Source organism: Giraffa tippelskirchi, chromosome 7 (assembly GCF_054371585.1).
Source record: "Giraffa tippelskirchi isolate mGirTip1 chromosome 7, T2T-mGirTip1v1.2.pri, whole genome shotgun sequence".
Lineage (NCBI taxonomy): Eukaryota > Metazoa > Chordata > Mammalia > Artiodactyla > Giraffidae > Giraffa > Giraffa tippelskirchi.
In genome coordinates this window covers 156,430,371-156,446,301 of record NC_137281.1, presented here as the reverse complement: position 1 = coordinate 156,446,301, position 15,931 = coordinate 156,430,371, and the positions used below count along the sequence as shown (strand labels likewise).

Sequence of the window (15,931 nt, the reverse complement as noted above, 5' to 3'; positions counted from 1 at the left end):
ATGCATTACAATACAACCTCAACGGGGAACTCACAAGGGGACAAGCAAAATACTCTAGAAGCACCTAGAAAGGAATGACTAATTTTGACTGGGAGGGAATGTGACATTCTTGTGGGTCTTAAAGGAAAACAGTTGGCCAGATGGAGAATGAGCAGGTAATATGCTATGTGAAAGATAATCAGCACGAGAGAGGCTGTGTATCAGGAGGCCTGGCCTTACCACCTTCGGAGCATCGATGCTGAGGATGTGTGCTGAGGATGAGGCCTCAGTGACGGTCTGCGACCCAGACTGTCATGGACTTCATGTCGTGATAACAAGCTTGGATAAGCCTTATCCAGAGGCATAGGAAATCCAGGCCACAGGTGACTAGTAAGTCTGAGCAAGCTCCGGGAGATAGTGAAGGACTGGTGTGCTGCAGTCCACAGGATCGCAAAGAGTTGGACACGACTGACAACCGCACCGATATGATGTTATTGGCTTTTTTAGGGCACTGACTCTGAGGACACAAGAGTGGTAGATAGATGGTGGAGACACCACACAGGAGACTGAGGCTTCCAAGAATGAAAGCAGCCCTGAGGTCTGCTCACTTCGAAGGTTCCCCTGGAAGAGCTGGGTTAAATGGAGCAACATTTTCTAGGTGGCAAAATATATAGGAAAAAATACTTTCAGAAATTCACAAGTCACTTTAGTCAGACAACTATAAAACCACTGAGCCTCTGGCTCGGGAAAAATTCTAAATATGATCAGTTAGTGATCTCCTGTACCGGGATCATCCACATCCTCAGGCTTCATCACAGACGGAGGACATCAGCACCTCCAGGTCTCAGGTCGAGGACCTGCATTTTTAACCATCTCCTTCAGTTCACTCAGATGGATGAGACAGGTTTGGAAAGGGGGAACTCTAGGTCAGATCCATCAGATTTCCTGGTGAGGAAGGACAAGGTCTTCTGTGAAAGAGTATCCCAAATGCTTGGCACAAAACTTAGCATGGTGCCTGGCATATGGTACAAAAAAAAAAAAAAAATCAACCTTTGTCAAATCCCCAGATACAGGTTTGTGACTTGAATGGATGTCTGCTTTGCATTCCTTCGGGACTCAGAGATTATGAGACCTGAGCTTCAAATTCCATTGCTCTCAGCACTACTGGACTTACCTATTTGGTAAGAAAAAAATATTTTAAACCATTTCCCAAAGAATTTTAATCTCTCTAATATGTTCTAAAGTAGCAAAACAGGGTCTTATTGTTTTATGTTGGGTGGAATGTTGGTTCAGAAGCTACTTACTAAGACGTGAAGAGCTTGCCAAGTACAGTCTAGTGCCTGCTTCTCTCTGCTCCAATATGATTGATTACATGTATACATATTACATATATAGGATATGATTTTAATAGGAAAAGCTTCTGCGTTTCCAAACTTGGAAGTTAGGGATTCCTAACATCTTAAATATAACCTTCCTACATTAATTTACAGATTCAGAGTGTCAAAAAAAAAAAAAACCAACAAAGAACCAAGTCTCCATTGTTCAGTAGAAGGCAGAAACTACACTATACATACATGCAATCATAATGATAAATACAAAATAACCCAGCACTGTGTATTTTGACCAGTACTTCTGAGTGCTGTTAGGAGGGTCTAACACAGGCACAGTGAGAAACTGCTTTACTTAAATTAATTGAAAATGGCTTTCTGGAAGAAATATTTCCATCCGGAAATGCTAACCCAGGAGCATCATTCGGATTTGAACATCCATCATTATACAAGCAAGGCATAATCATTCTATAAGCACAGAATAAGCATGATATAAACAGAGCAATGATTTACATGTTAATATTTTGCAATAAAATATTTTCTTGACTCTGCCAAGAGTCATGTGTGAGATGAGTTGTGGGAAGCCAGTGTTTAAAATGCTTTCTGATAAAAATCTTTGTAGACCGGCAGAGACATCATAGTCATGGTTCTTTGTGTCCAGGGTCACAGTCTAGACGTGGGACTTGTTGCAAGCTGCAGGTATGGTCCCCGTGGAAAGGTACATGGAGGTGAATCAGGGCTGGCATGCCAAAGGTGATGCTTTCAATAACCAAGAAATCTACATTTTAGGCAGGACCCAGCTGATGTCACCTTCTGATTCCCCGAACTGGGACAGGCCTCTCTTTTTTTTGTCTCTGTTCCTTCTCTCTGGGCCTTCTCACACCATCAGCCCACACTGTACCCCACTAGCTATGAGCTCACTTGGCCATTGAGTGGAGGGCCCTTTCCTGTGCCGTCCCTTTCATGCTCTGTCACCTGCATAGATCACGAAATTTTCTTTTGCAGAAGAAGCTGTAACCTGTTAGTGAACAGGTTCAAGGGGTCACAAGGCTTCTTTGGGATTCCAGGGAAATGCAAAGGTATTTGTAGAGGGGGAGAATAACATAATGGAATCATTATCATTTCAGAGAGAAGGATCTGCAGTCAGCATTTATTAAGCCTCTACTGTGTGCCAGACAGGTAGACATTTTACATAATTATCTCAGTCCTCAGAAGAACAGCTCTGGGAATAGAAAGAATTTCCTTCCATTTTTCGACTTGAAGAGGTGAAGACTAAAAGGCATGTCTAAAATGTGCCCCCAAAGAGCACGTGCTAAGTCACTCAGTCCTGTCTGACTCTTTGCGACCCCATGGACTGTAACCCGCCAGGCTCCTCTGTCCATGGGGTTCTCTAGGTAAGAATACTGGGGTGGGTAGCCCTTCCCTTCTCCAGAGTGTCTTCCCAACCCAGGGATCAAACCCCGGTCTCCCCTATTGCAGGCAGACTCTTGACCGTCTGAGTCACCAGAGAAGCCCCAAAATAGGCTTGCAAAGTTCACAAGGGACAGAGGCGTCATTAGAACCCGAGACTCTCTCCAAACGTGCAGCTCTTTTCGTTAATATTCTGGGTTCCTGGCACTGTTTTCGATAATTCAGGAAACTGCCATGCTGTTAGGCTTTATGTCTTCCTCTCTCCTGGCCAGCCTGGGTAGCCTCAGTGGAGGGATCCTGAGTTACCTACATTGACCTCTCCAGTCTTACTCCATGCCTGGTCCATGGTAAGCAGAAAAATCACCTCTGCTGAAACTATGAAAAAGCTTTCTTCATCATCGGATGTAAACCTTCTGCCTCTACAGAAATAATACCTCCTTTATGAGTACTGTGCCATTCACACAAAAGTATAGCCCCTCATTGCAGTGTATGTTTTTATCTATGTAGAGTTTCCCTGGTGGCTCAGTGGTAAGGAACCCGCCTGCAAATGCAGGAGACATGTGTTCAATCCCCAGGTCAGGAAGATCCCCTGGAGGAGGAAATGGCAACCCACTCCAGGATTCTTGCCTGGAGAATCCCATGAACAGGGGAGCCTGGTGGGCTGCAGTCCATGGGGATGCAAAGAGTCGGTCACAAGTTATTGACTGAGAATGCTCTCCACAAGCCTTATTGTGCAAAATCAAAGTCTGAAAAAAGCATCATTTATTCTAGTAATGACTGTGTTTTTGCAAAAGGTTAACTTGGATGGCTAATGTATAAAGCCAGCCAAAAAGAAACCACCTTACTTCAGGGAATGTTTATGTTTTTTTCTTTTCCCCAAAAGATCCCCAGTGGAATCCATTTGTGATAAATTCAGTTTCCAACATCAGGCCAAGCAGTCAAGGAAAGAAAGGTTGGCCCTTGCGCCCAACTCACCCTAATCAGAATACTTGCGTCAAAATAGAGCACACTCAACCAAGGAGATGATGTACCATTAAACAAAAGTATGGAGTGATGGAGAGAACCACAGGCACTTTATTGGTGAGTGGTATCTCAGAGAACTCACAAAAAGCAAAAGCTCCTGGAGGGCAGGGCACTCGGACCTGGCTGTGTGCGTGCCTGCTCAGTCACTAAGTCGTGTCCGACTCCCTTCCATCCCTATGGACTGTAGCCAGTCAGGCTCCTCTGTACTTGGGATTCTCCAGGCCAGAATACTGGAGTGGGTTGCCATTTCCTATTCAAGGGGATCTTCCTGACTCAGGGATCAAACTGGTGCTATCCCTGCATCTGGTCTCCTGCATGAGAACTCCTGCATGATGCAGGAGAACTGGTCACCTGCATCTCCTGCATTGGCAGGCAGATTCTTTACCACTGAGCCACCTAGGAAGCTCTGTATCTTGGTTACCTTTCTATTTACATAAAACCTAGAACTATCCTAGCATCTGACAGTCCTGCAGTGATAAATGTTATCAATTTGACTAATGCCTCTTCATGGGAATATAACACTGAATTATTAGTAAGGTATTTTCACACCCATTAATCTTATTTGACCCCACAACAACCCTGCTGAACTCTGAAGAGAGGAAATTAAGTCTCCAGAAGATGAAGTAATTTGTCCAAGGTCATCAGTGTAGAAAGGAGCGTGCTGACATGAGAACACAGGTTTTCTTTCTATTAATACGTCTTTCCTTTCTTCCAAAACAACCTCCCTATTTCTCATTCCCCATCACAGTACAAGTCCCAAAACACAAAGCTGACATCATAAAATTACCCCTAGCCTTACAGGCAAACATATAGCTAGCATAATGGGGGAGAGACAGTGAAAGGCTGTTTTTGCATCTAAATATTTACACAATTGAAAGATTTTTTTTTTTTTACAGTTTTATTTTTTTTAAAAATCCACCTCTGATCATTTTGGGTGAGTTTGTAGAGAAGGAAGTTTCTGAACTGTATCAGAGAGTTCAACATCTAGGTAATTAAATGTAACGTTCATGATTCTGTACAAAGTCAAATGGTTTAAGGGAGGAGTCTGTGCAACTTTAGGTGGCCTTCAACTCCCTTCTGGCTCCTGTTACCCAATGAGAAGCCAGGTGGGTGGGGCTTTCTGGGACCAACTCACCGAAGAGGAAGTTGTGGAGAAGAAATGAAATCCTCTACAAGAGAACTGGAAAAAGTAACAGAGGAGAGGATAAATGATTGGGAGGGATGTGTTTTAAAATCAGTACCATAAATACTGCTTGACTTCACTTACAAGAGGTACCTAGAATATTCAAATTCATAGTGTCAGAAAGTACATTGGTAAATGACAGGGGCCTGGGGCCCCGGGGGAGTTAGTGTTTAAGGGCCACAGAGATTCAGTTTAGGAAAGTGAAAAATCCCGGAGATGGATGATGGTGAGGGCTGCCCAACAATGGGGCTGCACTCAGCCCCACTGAACTGTCGAGTTAAGTACGGTGACAACAGCATGCTCTGTATTATGTGACGTTCACCACCATAAAAAGCATTTACAAAGAGAAAGAAGAAAATCAACCTCATGCTTCAGGGTCTAAACAGAATTTTCTGGAACTTCTATGGCAAATGCTTACCCATCTACCCCCTGACCTTCACCACCTCTTAATCTAATGCCCGTGAGGAATATTACAAGTACCTGCCTGATTTCCTCCTTCAAAACACGCGACTCCAAGCTCTGGGGCCAAGCGTTAGGGGGAATTCTCACACAGGCTGTGCTGACGCTGGACCTTCATGAAAGTGACGCGCGCGGGCAGCTGGGCTCAGAGTGACAGCAGCGCGTGGGCCTATTTTGGGGCCGGTATGAGCCTAACGTTTTCCGCTCCGCCGTATGACCTCTGTTGACCTCAACGGGCCGTGTATTTGTGAACCAATTTTAGGAGCCGCTGTTCTGTCGCTCCCTGTGGAAGGAGGTGTCAGTGTTCTGAGACCTAAAAGCCTGATGAACTTGGAGACCTGATATTTTTCGGTGGGTTTCAATCGGAAAGCGCTCAGGTCGGAAAGCGCTCAGGTTCAGCTGGAAGATCCTTATAGCTGTGTCTCGAAAGCTCTAATAACGAGAACTGAAATACAGCACGTGACCTGTGAATTGAGCCGAAACACAGGAACTTTTGGCAAGGTTCTCGCTCATTCCCTTAAAAGCAACCTGGGGAGAAAGTGAGAAAAACTGCCCGGTTCTAATGAGCGCTGAACAGACAAGAGCGTCCCAGACTGATTTTGTAAATGCCTCAAAAAAAAAAAAAAAGGCTGAGGTTTTCAACCAGCCACTAAACTGATGGAAAAACGTGTGCCCTTATTGAGTATCAGCAGAATAACTGACAGGTATTTGAGAAACATGATTGTGGCCTTTTGACCTCCCAGATTATACAGGGATGTTTTCTGTGACCTTCCCTTATGACAGGCCCATGAAGATGACACAGCTTTGTTCAGAGGACATATGGTGCTGCGCTCTTCTGCAGAAACACACCCCCCATTAAATTAAGTTAGAGGTGGTGTTTGAAAAATAAATAAATATCGGAGTTCCAACTCACTGCAAATGGTACAGGAGGCCAGTAAGCGGGAAGCCTGCACGAGAAGGACTTCTTTTAGAAAGATGTTTTACAGGACTTTTTCTGCATCATTAACTCCTCTGGAATCCTGAACATAACATGATGAATTTCCCAAAAAAGTAGCTACTGTTTAATTTTGAATCACTTCAAAGAGCCACAGTAGAAAGAATCAAAGTAAACCAAAAAGACTAGTAGATGTGAAATTCGCCAAGGGGAAAGGAAAAAAAAAAAAAAAAACCCAAGAAGGTTCTAACAGATTTGACCATGTACCGAAAATACCACTGATTATTTTACTAATACAGTGCCTTACTGTTCCATGAAACTGAAATAAGTCTCTGTATTCATCAGAACACAGGATATTTTCATTACAATATTTGTGTCAGAGTCTTTTAAAAAGAAACATATTTCAAACCTTGAAAAGAATCTCTGTCTTAAAATGGCCCTTGATGTGTACCTGTGTATGTTTTACTATAAACAGATATTTAAATGGAAGTCACGTTGATGAAAGTTGTAAAAAGATACTGATAATCTTACTCCAATCCCCAACATGTAGTTTTAGGGGAAAAAAAATGTAACTTTAAAAAAAGCAAAGCAATTTGGAGGGTGGGGAAAAGTAATAAAGTTGGGATATTATAATAGCTGTCTAACTTTAAAAATAATAATGATAATAATAATTGGTCTTTAAAAATGTCTTTGGTATAAAAGCTGCCCAGGAGAAAAGAAAGAAAGCCTCCTAAAAATTCTATATTCCCAAATACCAAGAGATCAAAAACCATCTGGAAAATGTCAGATAATGGTATCCACCCACCTAAGAAAGTCAGTAAACTTTGTCTTCAATTACTGTTTAAGATAATCAGCTCAAATGGAAATTTTGATTCGAAAATGCTCAGAAGACAAAGCTGGATTAAGAACCAGATTTTAAAAGTCTCCTTGAAAGACCATCTGTTTACAGACACCCTTCTCACACCCTACCTCGCCCTTGATTTGGACCATAAGTTCACAGCAGAAGCACCGCTGAATTTAAAGGCATACATGCACTGCTACTATGAAGCCTAGTTCCCACATATATGTTCTGAGCTTGTCTCAAGTTTCCCTGTTATGTAAGCACTCTGGGGCAATAAAATTTCACTTACATCCAGCAGTTTGTGAGTCTCAAAACATTAGTCTACCTGACTGTACAATTCTTTTATTGGCAATGGACAGCACTGGTGTTTTATTTACGTTGATCACATTGTCGATGCTACATGGAATAACCATTTAGTAGCAAATTAGCCTGTAACATTTTTATTACTGTTGTTAAATATCATTACCCATACCTAACTGTGCAATAGAAAAATCAAGTTGGAAAATCTAAACACTCAGAAAGAACTACAAATTGTTACTCACCACCCCTCACCCCTGCCCCAACACACACACGTAATTTGTAGATTCTGATGAAAAGAAAGAAAAACAATGAGTTTTCACTTCTCACAGATAGAGGTCACTAATGGCCTGGATTTGAATCGCTGTGGCAGAAACCACAAAGTTATTAAAGTAATCTAGTGAAAAATGAACTTGAATAGAAATTAAAGATACCAAAAGACGGTTATTCAGAAAGGTCTGACCTGAATGGAAATGAAATTACATCACCTTGACCTTTTGTGCATCTTCTAAGCAGAGCAAAACCAACGGAGAGCCGCCAGGTACCCTTGCTATTTTTTAACTTCAGACACTGGGGACCGCGGAAGTGGCAATTCTTCCTTGCAGAGGACAAAGCTGAAGAGTCAGGAAGATGAGATGCTCACACCGGGTCTCTACAGAATAAGTCTTCTGCACTTCTACATGCTTAAGCCTTTCTTAAAACCAAGCTTCAGACTTTGAAGATATAAGGTTGCTTTCGGGAGATGTGTCTAAATCCTAAATCAAACTCTCCAGCAGGCCCGAATATAAATGTAACAGGTATCAGAGGAGGTTCAAATTAGATCCAGGCAGTCAAAGGCAAACCCGGATAAGATCATAGTATCTGAAACCTGGCATACAAGAAAAGCCATGCCTGTTTGGGGGAACCTGAGGCAGCCCAGCATGATATCATTTGGAAATCTACTTTCTTGTGTTAAAAGCTTCCCCTGGAATTTCTAAAACTGCAATGAAGCTACTGAAGTGTTAAGACACAGGCATCTTAAAAACAAAAAACAAAAAAAACACATTTCTTCCATGCTAGGTTTGTAATAGGTCTGCTACAGTGCAGATAGCTCAATTCTTTTTCCAATTTCTTGTACCTACTGCCATGAGACATGGAGTGATGTTTGAAAATGCATTTTCCAACCTCCACCAGTCACAGACACTTGCAATTCAACATGACAGTACGGTGTTGCGGGTCACCCATGTGATTATTAATAATCCATAAATGGTTTAACCCTCTCCTGCCTGTCTGATTCGGGGCTTCTGATGAGGCGAGGAAGAAAAGTTGTACTGGGGGACTAGTGCCATTGTAGGCGAATAAGCAACTTTTCATGGCATGCCTGAAAGACTGTTTCGTTAAAGACTGATTCTCATCTAATATGGTGGCCTGTCAATCTTATGTATCTGGCATGTTGCTCAGTGATTAAAAAAAAAAAAAAAAGTAGTCCAGGGCTAACACCTCAGATACTAACCTAGAGCTGTACATTCATACTGATTCATACTGCAGCAACCAAATACATCCCCAGACATGCCGACCTGCATTCTATCTGCCTCCAAATGTTTGGGGGTGGGGGGTCATCTTTTCGCTGGAGATGTAATAAGGTCATACAGCCCAACTCCATAGACAATATTGGCCCTGAGAAGGAAGGTCGCCATCATATTAGCTTTTGGCTGGGAGAAGTTAGGCATAATAAATTTAGCAAGAAGCCTGTGAGCCAGTGGACATGCCCCAAAGCTCCCTGACCCTGGGTGATTGAAGAGTCTCCCAGCTGAGTGGGGAGCAACAGCTCCCATTTAGAAGAGGCTTTGCATACCAAATGCAGCATGTAAAGAAATCTAATCAGCACCTTGCACTCCTGCGTGAGCATTTACACGGATTTGTGCCTTGCACTTGATTAGCTTACTGGAAGCTTTACAAGAGATTCCCTCCACTAAAATTAATCAAGAGCTCTCGGAGACTGATTTCCATTTACAAGAGAAGGCAGAAGGAGTTTTTCAGGTGAATAAATAAGGATCATAATAAAGATGATGGAGCAGCAAACGCTGAGCTGCTGGGAAACTGGCAACTCGACTAGGGGGAAAGAGACGTCGGGGAGTTGGGGCTGGACCCTTTTTGCTCTCAGGGTGAGACGCAGGAGCTATTTGACGGGCATAAGAGAGGTTGCTGCTCAGGAAATGTGAGTCGGCTGCCCGCGGCTTGGAGCACACCCGCGACCACTCACTACCCACCCACCGCCCCACGCCACTGTGCATCAGGCCACCGAGGAAAACCGGCCTCTCCGCAACGCCAGTCACCCTCCACACACACTCACACACCCGGGCAGACGAGCACTGCACGTTCACACCACCAGCGGTTAACATGGTTCCTCTCAGCCTTCTGCAGTCAAAATGAGACTTCCAAAGTTCCTATTTTATGACGCCAGAAGGTGAATGGAAGCGGGCAGGCAGGGCTCCGGGGATGTGAAAGGGTGAAAAATAAAGGTTCCCTTTACTTGATATTGTCGCACCTCGCCCCCTCCCCACCAAGTAGCTTTCTGGCATCAGCTCAACCGGGCAGGCGAATGACGATGGGCTCGTATCATTTTTAAAAGATACTAAATTGGAGTGAGGGAGTAGGAGGGTGAGGATGGGACTGAGTGAAATCTACGCAGCATTTCCCTGGGCTGGAAAATACTAAAAGCCATTGAAGAGAGATTCTAAATGTCCTCCGGGCTCCAAAAGGAGGCACCAGCTGGGGCCGAGGGCTCCCACCCGTCCTCGGGGGAGGCTGGCCTCCCAACCCAGCTGCCCACCCGGCGCGAAGAAGCGCCGGAGATCTCGCCCACGTTCCAGGAGACCTCCCCGCGCTGGGTCCCCACTCCCGGGGATCTCGAACTTCGCCTGGATCTGACTTTCCGCCAGATCCGGCGAGCGTCTGAAAAGGCGCTAGGGTAGGGAGCGGGAGCCCCGCGGACCCGCCGGGAAGGAGAAGGTCGGGGGTGCGCGTTACCTGCGAAGGTTTTGGAGGTCTCCTGGCGGCCCCGGTAGGAATCCCGCTCGGCGCCGCTTCCTCCCCCAGATCCAAACTTTTGCTCCGTCCTCCGGGTGGCGGCGGCGGCGGCGGCGACGGCGGCGGCTGCCGGAGCCCGGCCCTGTCGCCCGCAGCGTCGGGGCGCGGGGGTGCGGAGGCCGGAGCCTCAGAGCGGCGCGCGCCTCCCCGCAGCCGGCGGGCGCCCGGGCGCCCGGCTCGCCTGGCTCGCTCTCGCCTTCCTCCCCTACGGAGCCGCGGCATCGTCTCCCCGCGGCCGCCTCCGCCACCTCCGCCTCCAGGGCTCAGGCATGCCACTTTCCTTTGGGCTCTGGCCGCCGCGGCCCCCGCCTCCTCTCCCCGCCTGCAGCCTCCCCCTCTCCGCCTCCGCGGAGCCCACGCGCCCCGCAAGCAGGCGGGGGAGCGGGGGACCGCGGCGGAGAGCGGCCCCGCTGCGCCCGGGGCTCCTCGGAGACGGAGGAGCCCGGGGGAGGGCGGCCCGAGAGCCGGGCGGGCGGGCGGGCGCGCCTCCGACGCCGGGGAGCCGATCGCGCCGAGGCGGGCAGCGGGCGCAGCGCGGGGCGCGCAGGGCGCTGAGTCCGGCGGCGGCTCCGACTCGACTGCCGCCTGGGCGCAGCCCGGCCGGGCTAATGTAGGCGCCGCGGCGCCCACCCCCAGCCCTCCGGACACCCCCAGGAGGTGTTTACTGGAAGGAATTCGCGGGGTCGCCTCCGCCGCTGCCGCGCTCCTCCTCCGCCTCGGGCCCCGGCGCTCTGGCGCGCTCCCCTCCTCGAGTCCTCTTTCTCTCCCTCCCTCCCTCCCCTCCGCCTCCCTCTCGGAGTCCCTCCCACATTTCTGGTTTAAAGAATGCTCGGGAGGCGCGGCTGCAACCCCTAGCTTTCCTAGAGGCAAAGTCAGACGCGGCCGTTAACCCTGTCCTCCCTGGAGCGCGTGGCACGGCGAGCGCCGGGGCCAACCCCGCGGGTGCCGTCCGGACGGCGCCCGCCCTCCGGGCTCACTCTCTCCCCTGCACCCTCCCACCCCAGCTCTGAAGGATGTGGCCACTGTCGGAACGGCCGAAAGTTGATTCCCCCCTTGCCCGCCCGGTGTGGTCCTTCTAAACCAGCAGATCTAGGACTTAGACGCTGAGGAATGATCGAAACGGGAGATTAGAGGGTAAAAAAATACAACCTCTTTCAACCAAGATGGCGTAATTTCAAATGCAAGCAACCTTGGTGAGTTGCCCCCTACCCCACCCCTAGTTCCCTGATCTCGGATCTTCTTAAATAATTTAATCGGGAAATAATTCGAAGTTTAATATAATTATTTCAAACACCCCATTTTCTCCTTGCACCCTGGCCGCTGGAAAGAGCTCATTCATTTGCCCCCAGAGATGACAAGGAACGACCACTTTCAGACGCGTCGTTTAGGAAACAGGTTTGACAGCGGGGGGAAAAAAAAGCTTGATTTGCATACAGGCTCTGTTTCCACTTGGCGATTTCTTTGCAAAGGTTAAAGAGGAATGTGAAAAAAACAGGTCCACGTCTCTTTCTTGGAAAAGGGGGGGGGGGTTGGGGGGGGGAAGCTTCTGCTTCTCTCCTCTCACTTCATTTCGGCTCCTCCTGCCTCCAGTAAGTTGCTGTCATGTTTTAACAAGTCTGGAAGGAGTCTCAAGCTGAACAGAAGAGGGAGAACGAGTTCGCGCCAAGCGCCCGGCTGCGCGGAGACGCGCCGTCGGTGGGGCCGGGCGGGAAGCAGCCCTCGAGCTAGAAGGCAGCCTAGGAAGAGCTCCCGAGGGACCCGCCTGGCTATCGCTGCAGAAAAGTTGGGCAGGGGCGGTGACCACCGCCAACCCGGGTTGATTTCCCGGTCCTCGACTCGGAGTCTGAGTCACTTGGCACCACTTTCCTAATTGTTTTTATTTCCTTCGCATCCCTGTTGTGTCTACCGCCTTCACGTTTTGTGAGCGCCTCCATCGAGTTAAACAGACTTGGAGGAAGGCCCAAAGCGCCTCCCAAGCACTAGCCGCGCGAGATCCACCCAGACGCATGCTCGAGACGCACACTGGAACACGCGCTCACACACACACACACATGCACACGCACACACGACCCCGGGTCGTGCCCGCGGGCCGCTGCTCCCACGTTACCTCCTGAGAAGGTGGCCCGGGAAAATGCGTTTGCCTTACAGATGACAAAGCCGCTCTCCTGCCCAAACTCGGTGTGTGATTCATACACATCCCGGGTTGGGGGTTGGTTGGGGAAGTTAATTGGACCAAGGCTGACAATGAGTGCCATCTTGCTGGGAGGTGCCAGCGTCAGAGCCCCAGGGACCACAGCAGCGGTGGCCTCCTCCTCCACCCGCCGCCGCCGCCGGCCGGGGCCCCGAGCGCTCCGGGGGTTTACCTGGCATCAAGTGTGGGTTCACCCGCCCCAGGCGCCCTCTCCGGATACTTCCTTTCCCTGGTTAGTGCCCCGACCTCAACCGGCAACCTTGATCTTGAGCCTGATTACAAACGAGAAGTGAGCGCGCCGGCGCTGAAAGCGCGGGGACAAGCCCGAGACTGGTCAGCGTGGCGGAGGAGGGATCTTTCCGGGCGGCTTTGAACCCTGGCTGGGGCGCGGTGGCAGCTGGCGAGGCTCCACTCGCGAGCTCCTCGCTGTCCGCCTCGCCTCTCCACCCAGTGCTGGGAGGCATTAACCGCCCCGCTCCCCGCGCCCCGCGCACCTGGAGTCGGGAACGCAATCCCAATTCAGCCTGGTGGGCTCCTCCCGCCTTCGCCGTCACCACTGGCGCGCCTAGAAGACGCGCTGGAGGGAACTCAGTGCCAGACCACCGAAGTCCAGCACGGCTGGAGAAAGACTTGGTTTGCGGTGGGGGGAGTAACTTCTGGCCCAACTCTAAGGAAAACGAACCAGCACCCTCCGCATCTTGTTAGCCACTCCTGGATCCCCGATTGCGGGCAGGGGGCAAGCTGGTGGTTTTAGATTCAACCGGTTGATGATAACGCTGGTACCAGTACCAGCAGATGGAGCGTGCGCAGGGGTGGGGGCCTAGGGGAGAGTTGCTCCCTCCGAAGTTAGCATTCATCCTGGGGAAATGAGAGGTTGGATTCAGGCCAGCTTAGTGGGTCTAGAAACCCAAATTTAGGATCGATGCTCCGGGGGAACTAGCTCACTTGCGTCTTGACCCAGAGCTCAGTTACAAAACTCCTTAGAGGAGGGAGGTTCGATCTGCAGTTAGATTTCCCTTCTCTGGCATCGGGGGAGAGTTAAGCAGTCTGTTCTTTCGGTGGATGAAAGATAAAGCCTAAAGCATCCTACCCCCAAAGATCACCCCCAGCGGATTAAATAGTAATAATACTAATAACAATCCCCTTAAGAGACCGCGTGGTGTTCTCAGAGCGGCAGCCAGGTCGGTTCCGGGAAAGTCCACCTGACACCTCAGCCCCTTTACCTGGCGGCCGCGGGTCCTCGCACTGCGCTCATCCGAATCCGACAGGGTCGGGGAGGTGGAAAGGGAAGGAGCTGGCTCCACAGCAGCGGGGCTCCCGGGGCATGGTATTATTTTAGGGGTCGCCGCCAAGGTCCCTCCTGCCCATCGTTGAGAACTGCCAACCCGATCCCCGGGCTGGGAGGACGCGGCTGCGGGCGCAGAGCTGGCGCGTCTCGGCTCCTGGGCGCGCGGGACCGCAGGCCAGAGACCCCCCCGGGGCGGGAACCTCGCGGCCGCTGGGATGCTCTCCGAGCCCCCGGGTTCCTCCGCGGTGAGACTGGAAGATGCCACACTCGCAAGCGACGGCGAAGGGTTTCGAACGTACAACTAACTCGCAGGTACCCAGCCAGAGACTGAGAGCCGCCTTCCCCCTCCGCCGCCTCGCCCTCCTCCCAGGGAGGGAGCTAACTTAACCCTGTGCGCGCCCTGCTCTCCTCCCTGGAGAAGCTGTGATCCACGAGCAAACCGCAGGCGGCGGCTCCCGGGCAGCGAGCTTTGTTCACGTGCGTTTCCAGTGGGTGTGTTCCTGTCTGGGGGCACTCGCGTGGCAGGATGCCAGTGGCAGGCTTCCAGCGCCCGTCTCCGGCATGGGAAGGAGCCCTAGCGTTTCATCCGGACCAGACCCAGCTCTCCCTCGGAATCTATTTTTTTTTTTTTTTTTGCCAACAGTCACTAGATTTATTGGAGTTGCCAGCGAAGTTGGGTTTTATTCCTTTTTTTTTTCTGCCCCCTCCCCCCTCCTTCTCGGGACCCCCGGATTATTTCCTTTCTTAGACGGTGCTTTGAAGTTGTGGAACTCGCTGCTCCTTCTGACTCTGGCTTTTTAACTGTTTGGCGTGTGCGAGACGAATTGTAGAAGGCACCCACCCATTCACGCCAAATTGAAACGAAGCCGCAAGGAAGGGGGTCTCCCAGCCACCCACCAACCAGTGTCTGCAGCAGCCCAGAGACCGCAGCATGTTCAAATAAGATTAAGAGATCGGAAGACGGTGGGGTGGGGGGTGGGGGTGAGGGATTTTTGAGACCTGGATGGGGAAAGAGGTCAGGGGCGGGGGAAACCCAGAGAGAGCCAGCGCCTTAGAATGGAATCAACAGGCAAACACGGAAGAGAATGACGATGCAAAAAATATATGAGTCCTGATGTGGAAAGCAATCAATTTTAAGAACCTGGATTTTAATGCTTATTTCCCCAGTTTCTTTGGAAGCGATAAAATGAGAGAATATGAGCCTCCGCCTTGGCCATCCAGATGCTTCGCATTTTGTAAACATCTTCCAGTAAGTGCTCCGGACTCCCAAGAAGTTAACTGAAGTTGGAGGCGAGTCATCCCGTGGAGGCGGAATGCAAGGTTAGACGAGAGAAAACCGAGAGCGGACCGCCTCGCTGTCCGCGTCGGCCCCCAAAGGACCAGAACCGTGCCCAGAGCGCAAACTCGGAAGTCCCCAACCGACTCCTTCCTTCCCCATCTCCATTTCGAACTAGAGAGAGACCGAGCCTTTAAAAGCCATTCACAGAAGAACACTTGAATCTTGCCGAAACCGAGTTATTTTAAATAGAGGAAATCCACCGGAGGATAGAAGTTCCCAGTTTCTCTCTGCTGCATAAAAGCCGTTTCAACCGCCTCTCTGAGCCAGGCCAACCCGCCTCGTCAATGGGAACGCTGTTTCCAGCCCGCTGGGTACAGAATTCCGTTGTAAATCCTTCTAGTTTGCCAAGGTGGCAGCAAAGCATAGGGATAACTCCTCAGGCTGCAGCAGCAACACGGGAGAACACAGTTTAGGACGAACGTTCATCTACCTGCTTATAAACAGCCATCTGTGTGTGTGTGAGTGTGTGTGTGTGAGTGTACATAAGTATCGGCACGAGGTTCTTCTTTGGAAACCTCAGTGTGATATGACAGTATAAGTATTTCATCTTTAAGGATGCATTTTTGTTTAAAGGCCAAACGGAACGCTGT

General features: G+C 49.6%; 1 protein-coding gene across 5 annotated transcripts in view; it reads right to left on the bottom strand.

Moving 5' to 3' along the window:
* The window catches only part of FLRT2 (fibronectin leucine rich transmembrane protein 2), a 102,993-nt gene extending 88,548 nt beyond the window's left edge, over nt 1-14,445 (bottom strand). The window contains exons 1-2 of one of the 5 annotated variants that reach the window (XM_081517299.1): nt 10,800-11,256; nt 10,464-10,589 (exon numbers count right to left, since the gene is read on the bottom strand). The gene's annotated coding sequence lies outside the window, so the exon portion shown is untranslated. Of the gene's footprint in view, nt 1-4,875; nt 4,921-5,403; nt 5,530-10,463; nt 10,590-10,799; nt 11,260-13,937 lie in introns of those variants that run through there. The other 4 variants (XM_081517300.1, XM_081517301.1, XM_081517298.1 and 1 more) reach the window with 4 other exon arrangements.
* Nucleotides 14,446-15,931: the final 1,486 nt, after the last annotated feature.